We start from the raw sequence: 7,842 nt of genomic DNA on the forward strand, positions 1-7,842 counted from the left end.
GCAGCGTAAGGAGAAGAATTTAAGACTTAGGCTGGTTCCAGAAAACGAAGGGGACAACCTAGTGGACTTTCTTACAAAAGAAATTTCAGATTTTTGGCAGGAAAACCTAGAGGGAACAGAATTTGAGATAACAACTGCCTTCAGATTGGGCAGAAGGCAAGGTAGGAAGATTCCAAGGGACTGCCTGATATCATTGAGATCCAAAGAGGAAAGAGACAAGATACTAAGTTTGCACTACCAGAAAACACTTCAGATCCAAAACGTCTCTGTGCAAATCTACAGGGATATCCCAAAATATATTCTGGAGGTGAGAACTCAATTCAAGACTTTGGTGGACCTGCTGAAGAAGAACAACATACCTTTCAGGTGGGAATTTCCACAGGGTTTGTCTTTTAATTTTAGAGGAAAGAAAGTCAAGATAAGAACAGTACAAGATAAAGAACAATTTCTGCACAAGTACGGAGAGGACTTGGTGAAAGGGGTTCTAAACTCAACCTCGGATACAGATTTGGGGAACTTGACATTTGGACTTAAATCACCAACGGACGAAGAACAGCTGCAGGGTGCAGTTGGAGGAAACTAATTAACAATGTCTCTGAGATTCCTAACTTGGAATTGTAATGGACTGAACCTTCCCAGAAAAAGGCGTGAGGTTTTTCACATTTTGAAAAGAGAACAATTGGATCTGATTTGTTTACAAGAAACCCACGTGACAAGGGCACAGAGAAGACTACTTATAAATAAAAGATTGGGACAAGAATTTATTTCATCAGATAAAGTTAAGAAAAGAGGAGTGGTGATCTATGCAAAAGAGAAATTGGCTCCAAAACAGATTTTTAAAGATGAATAGGGTAGAATTTTGGCAATTGAGATACAGATTCAAGGAGAAAAAATTCTGATATTTGGAATTTATGCACCGAATGAAGGGAAGGCAGAATTTTATAAGAAATTGCACGAGACATTAATGGACTATTTGGATTATAAGGTGATTCTTTTAGGCGATATGAATGGTGTCGTTTCTACAAATGTGGACAAAGCACAAAGACAGGTGATCTCCAAGGACGGGAGATTACCTAAAACTTTCTTTGAAATGACTGACAATTTGGACCTGATTGACATTTGGAGAACAAGAAATCCTCTCGAGAGGGAGGGAACATTCTTCTCAGAATCACAGATGACCTGGACAAGAATAGATCAAATATGGATTACTAGTGGAATGGCTCCAAAGATAAAGAAAGTGGAAATCTGCCCAAAGACATGCTCCGACCATAACGCGGTAAAGATGGAAATGAAAACAACAACAGCTGGTTCCTTCAGATGGAGAATGAATGACACCTTATTCAGAGATCCAGAGGTCTACCAAAAGGCCCAAAAGACTTTGAAGGACTACTTTGAGATAAATCTGAGGACAGAAGTGGAGAAACGAGTGATCTGGGACGCAAGCAAGGCCGTGATGAGGGGTTTCCTGATACAGCAGAATTCCTTGAAAAGGAGGAAACAGCAGGAGAAGAAAGATAAAATTTTGGAAAAGATAAAAGATAGTGAAAAGAAATTGAGATCTAATCCAAAGTCACATGAGATCTTGAGAGAAATTAAACTGTACCAGAAGCAATATATGGAATTGATGAATCAGGAGATTGAATGGAAAATTAAACGAATGAGACAAAAGACATTCGAATCGGCAGATAAATGTGGAAAACTCCTATCATGGCAATTGAAGAAGAGACAGAAATTGAACACAGTTACAAGTTTGGAGGTAGATGGAAAGAACATTTCTAAACCAAATGAGATCAGCAATTGCTTTCAGAGTTATTTCAGAAGACTTTACGCACAAGGGCCGGAAAACGAAAGAGAAATGGAAGAATTTCTCAAGAAATATGGATTACAAAAAATTTCGCAACAAAGTATGTTGCTTTTAAACGAGAAAATAACTGAACAAGAAATTGAGGGTGCCATTCAAAATATGCAATTGGGGAAATCTCCAGGGCCAGATGGATTAACCTCCAGATACTACAAAGCTTTGAAAGACTGGATAATACAGCCGCTTAAGGAGGTTTGCAACGAGATACTAGAGGGGAAAAGGGCACCTGAGACATGGAAAGAAGCTTTCATCACACTTATACCAAAGACTGAGGTTGATAAAAAACAGATCAAGAACTATCGCCCTATATCATTACTTAATGTGGATTATAAAATTTTTGCAGACATTTTGGCAAAAAGATTAAAGAAGGTGTCGGTGGAGGAGATCCATAAAGACCAGGCAGGCTTTCTCCCGGGTAGGCATATATCTACCAATGTAAGGAATATAATTGACATTATAGAAATGTTGACAGTGAACATTAATACAAAAGCAGTTCTAATTTTTGTGGACGCAGAGAAAGCCTTTGACAATATATCTTGGAAATTTATGAAAAAGAATCTCCATGGGATGGGGGTAGGCCAAAGGTTTGAAAATGGTATAAGTGCAATTTATTCTGAGCAAAAGGCAAAGTTAATTGTAAATAATGTGGTCATGGATGAATTACCTATAGAAAAAGGGACACGTCAGGGGTGCCCAATATCCCCATTACTTTTTATATCGGTCCTGGAGGTCCTGTTAAACATGATTAGGGGGGAACCAGCTGGTAAAAGGGATTCAGGTCGGAGCCAGACATTACAAATTGAAGGCCTTTGCAGACGACTTAGTATTGACCTTACAAGAGCCAGACACTAGTACCAAAAGAGCTTTAGAATTAATTCAAGTATTCGGCCAGGTCGCAGGATTTAAGTTGAACAAACAAAAAACCACGGTACTGGAAAAAAACTTAACAAATGTTGAAAGAGAGAGATTCCAAGAGGAAACTGGGTTAGTGGTGGCAAAAAGTGTAAAATACCTGGGGATTAACATGACATCTAAGAATATAAACTTATTTAAGGACAACTATGATAAGTGCTGGACTGAGATAAAGAAAGATTTAGAAATATGGTCAAACCTGAAGCTTTCCTTGTTAGGTCGAATTGCAGTAATCAAAATGAATGTATTGCCTAGAATGTTATTTTTGTTTCAGACACTACAAATTGTGGATAAACTGGACTGTTTCAAGAAGTGGCAGAAAGATATATCTAAATTTGTCTGGCAGGGCAAAAAGCCCAGAATTAAGTTTAAGATACTTACCGATTCTAAAGAAAGAGGGGGGTTTGCCCTGCCGGACTTGAGACTGTACTATGAATCGGCAGCTTTCTGCTGGTTAAAAGATTGGCTACTTCTTGAGAACGCAGATATTCTAGATTTGGAAGGATTTGATAATAACTTTGGTTGGCATGCATATATCTGGTATGACAAGGTTAAAGTGTACAAGGGTTTCAAAAATCACATTGTCAGGAAAGCACTATATAATGTTTGGATACGGTACAAAGATTTATTGGAAAATAAAACTCCCAGGTGGCTTTCACCTATGGAGGCCAAGGAGGTAAAGAAACTTAATATGAGAACTAATTGGCCGAAATATTCTGAAATTTTAGAACAAGAAGGTGGTGAACTTAAATTACAAAGTTATGAGAAAATAAAGTCCAAGGTACGAGATTGGCTCCATTATTTTCAAATAATGGAGGCTTACAAACAAGACAGGAAAATTGGTTTCCAGGTGGAGAAATCGAAATTAGAAACAGAACTGTTAGAACCCAATACTAAGAATTTATCAAGAATGTATAACTTGCTGTTGAAGTGGAATACATTAGAGGAGACGGTGAAGTCTGCTATGGTTAAATGGGCACAGGACATAGGTCATGACATTATGTTTGCTGACTGGGAGCAGTTATGGACCACAGGTATTAAATTCACGGCATGCAATGCCTTACGAGAAAACATTATGAAAATGATTTACAGGTGGTACATGACCCCAGTCAAGCTTGCGAAGATTTATCATTTGCCCAATAATGAATGTTGGAAATGTAAGGAGACTGAAGGTACCTTTTTCCACCTTTGGTGGACCTGCCCAAAGATTAAGGCCTTCTGGGAAATGATTTATAATGAAATTAAGAAAGTGCTTAAGTGCACCTTTAATAAGAAACCAGAGGCATTTCTCTTGGGTATGGTCAGCCAGTTGGTGCCGAAGAAGGATAAGAATTTCTTTTTGTATGCTACTACGGCAGCAAGGATTCTTCTAGCAAAGTATTGGAAGACACAAGAGCTACCCACGCTGGAGGAATGGCAGGCGAAAGTGATTGACTTTATGGGATTGGCAGAAATGACCGGCAGAATTCGCGACCAAGAGAAAGAGACTGTGGAAGAAGATTGGAAGAAATTTAAGATGTATCTTAAGAACTATTATAAAATTGAGGAGTGCTAAAATGCTGAGGGAAAGGAAGACGTAGAATTGCAGCGGTAAACTGTGTTTGATTTTAGGGTGGAATTGAAAAGGAGAATGAATTTATATTTAATTGGCTAAGAAGGGTTGCTGAATAATGGCTTATAATTAAGGATGCAAAAAGGGAAAGGTATGGGGAAGTCCGGGAAAGGAGGGCTATGGAAATAAGGTTAAGAAAATATGATTTTTATGTTTGTTTTTATGTTGTTTTTGTCTATGTTAAAAAATTTGGAAATTAATAAAAAAAAAGAAAAAAGAAAAAAAAGAAAACCCAAGATCTACCCACACTGGAAGAGTGGCAGATGCAGCTGATAGACTATATGGAACTAGCCGAGATGACTGGCAGAATCCGAGACCTGGGAGAAGAGAAGGTTGAAGAAGACTGGAAGAAATTCAAGATTTATTTTAAAAAGTATTGTAATTTGGTTGAATGTTAAGAAGGATGCTAGATCATAAATAATTGACCACCACTAAATTAGATGGAATTAGGATGATAAGTAGATCGAGGAAAATATAAATCATTTGGAGAACAATTAGATTATGTTTAAAAGAATGGGACCTAAGAATTTAAATAAGATGATAATTTGCTGGTTAAAATTTAAGACGATGTAAGTGGGAGTGGGAGATGTGAGGGAGTCCAAAGAGGTTTTGAAAATATGTTATGATATATGCTATATTGTTGATTATTTTTGCATTTGTATTTAAAAAATCTTAATAAACATTTATAAAAAAACAAAAAACAAAAGTGGTTTGTGGGAGGTCACAGCTCAGAGGTAGATGAGGGATGAAGTTGGGATATAATGGGAGAGGAGGAGGCAGAGCCAGAGCAGCTGGCTGACACGTTATCACTAGAAAGCATTCCAGACCCCCCTTCTCCCAGAACCTGGTGAGCATTGAAAGTAAGAGAGCAAAGGCTTGGAGACAAATGGCCCTAAACGACCACCATAAGGTAGGTGGTGCTGTTGATGATTGAGGAGATAAGGGGGGTGGAGATTACTTGGACCAATGCAATTACTCAAGAGGCAACATTTCTAAGACTCTCTCTGTGAATATTGAATAAAAGACCTTGGTAAGAACTTTCTTTGTCTATCTATTCCTGGCAGTCTACCATGGGGGGGACCAGGTTCCATGACGCCTGACAGGGGCAGATCAGTGTGAGCATACAATAAAGTTTGCAGCTTTGAGATTCAGGGTAGATTAAAAAAGAAAATATTGGTTGACGTTTTCCTTGGTTAGGGATAGGTTTTGGGTTAGGTTTAAGGTTAGGGTTGGGTAAGCATTAGGGTTAGGGTTAGGGTTAGGGTTAGCATTTTAGGATTAGGATTAGGCTTATGTTTAGTTTTAGGTTTAGGGTAAAGGTTAGGGTTTTCCCAGTAGTGATGTCTGGAAGTGAGAGCTGGACCATAAAGAAGGCTGATCGCCGAAGAATTGATGCTTTTGAATTATGGTGCTGGAGGACACTCTTGAGAGTCCCATGGACTGCAAGAAGATCAAACCGATCCATTCTTAAGGAAATCAGCCCTGAGTGCTCACTGGAAGGACAGATCCTGAAGCTGAGGCTCCAAGACTTTGGCCACCTCATGAGAAGAGAAGACTCCCTGGAAAAGACCCTGATGTTGGGAAAGATGGAGGGCACAAGGAGAAGGGGACGACAGAGGACGAGATGGTTGGACAGTGTTCTCAAAGCTACCAGCATGAGTTTGACCACTGCGGGAGGCAGTGGAAGACAGGAGTGCCTGGCGTGCTCTGGTCCAGGGGGTCACGAAGAGTCGGACACGACTAAACGACTAAACAACAACACCAAGCATTAGGGTTAGGGTTAGCATTTTAGGATTAGGATTAGGCTTATGTTTAGTCTTAGGTTTAGGTTTAAGGTAAAGGTTAGGGTTAGGGTTGTGTCCGGGTTAGGGTTATTCTCAGGGTTATGGTTAGGGTTGCCTTATGGTTAGAGTTAGAGTAAGGTTTAGGGTTAGGGTTAGGCTTCTGGTTAGGGTTACTATTGCGGATATGGTTAGGGTTGGGTTAGGGTTAGAATTGGTTAGGGTTAGGCATTGGGTTACTTTTAGGGGTAGGGACAGGATTAGGCTTATGGCAAGGGTTTGGGTTCCGTTAGGGTTTGGGTTTGGGTTAGGTTTAGGTTTAGGGTTATTCTCAGGGTTAGGTTTAGGGGTAGGTTAGGCTTACAGTTGCAGATAGGGTTAGGGTTAGGATTGTGTCCAGGTTAGGGTTAGGGAATACCCCTAAAAATGTTTAGGGGTACTCTCAATTCCTACTCAAAAGGAAATACTGGCTTAGCCTTTGGGTTACTGTTAGGGTTAGGATAGCCTAAGGGTTAGTGTTAGGTTATGGGTTATGGAATAGGGTTTGGGTTAGGCTTAAAATTAGGGTTGGGCAAGGATTAGGGTTAGCGTTAGGGTTGGTGTTTGAGTTATTCTCAGGGTTAGGGTTATTCTCAGCGTTAGGATAAGGTTACCAGACGTCCCCGTTTCCCAGGGACAGTCCCAGATTTACAAATCAGTCTCCTGACAAAATCCATCTGTTTAGTAGGAAGTCGAAAAGTGTCCCTGGATTCATTGAAAAAAATATTACCGTAGGTTAGATAGCCTTAGGTTAGGATTAGGGTTGGACTAGCATTAGGGTTAGGGTTAGGCATTGGGTTACTTTTAGGGGTAGGGATACCTTAGAGTTAGGGATAGGCTTAGGTTTATGGCCAGAGTTTGGGTTCTGTTAGGGTTTGTGTTTGGGTTAGGGATAGGTTTAGGGGTAGGGTTATTCTCAGGGTCGGATGTTCAGCTTCTGAAAAACATTCAAAAACCAGAACATTTACTTTTGGGTTTTCGGCATGCGGGAACCAAGGTTTGACCAAGGTTTGTGGTGGAGTCTCCTTCTTTGGAGGTCTTTAAGCAGAGGCTAGACAACCATATGTCAGGAGTGCTCTGATGGTGTTTCCTGCTTGGCAGGGGGTTGGACTCGCTGGCCCTTGTGGTCTCTTCCAACTCTTCTATGATTCTATGACCGTAACACTAATGTCTCAGAACAAATGTATCTGATCTTTAGAAAACACAACCTGAAAAAAGAGACAATGCATATACTTTTGTAAAATAAGAAATTCTTTAATAAAAATTATTTTTAAAATATTTTTAAATATTTAAGATCTGGGCAGCCAAGCAGAGATATATTTACACATTCGTGTGTGTGTGACAAATTCCAGAGGAACCATCCTGTTAGGCTGCAATAGATTGTAATGGATTGCTTTGCAGTCACCTCAGCACCAGATGAAAAAAAAGTTGCCGCATCAAGGCGGCAGCCCGAGGCTTCGGGCCCTCTCTATGGAAAGAGAAGGGAGGGAACCATGGCAATCAGAACCCGGAAGTGCAGTGCACAGGCCGCTCTAGGATTGTGAACTTATTTCTGCCCTCTATCCCTCCGAGCCAGTTTGAAAGAGGAAGAGCTTGTAGTGTTCACCCGGAAGCGGAAGTGTCGCGGCAGCCTGCTG

The sequence above is a fragment of the Podarcis cretensis genome, assembly GCF_951804945.1.
Source record: "Podarcis cretensis genome assembly, chromosome: 8".
Lineage (NCBI taxonomy): Eukaryota > Metazoa > Chordata > Lepidosauria > Squamata > Lacertidae > Podarcis > Podarcis cretensis.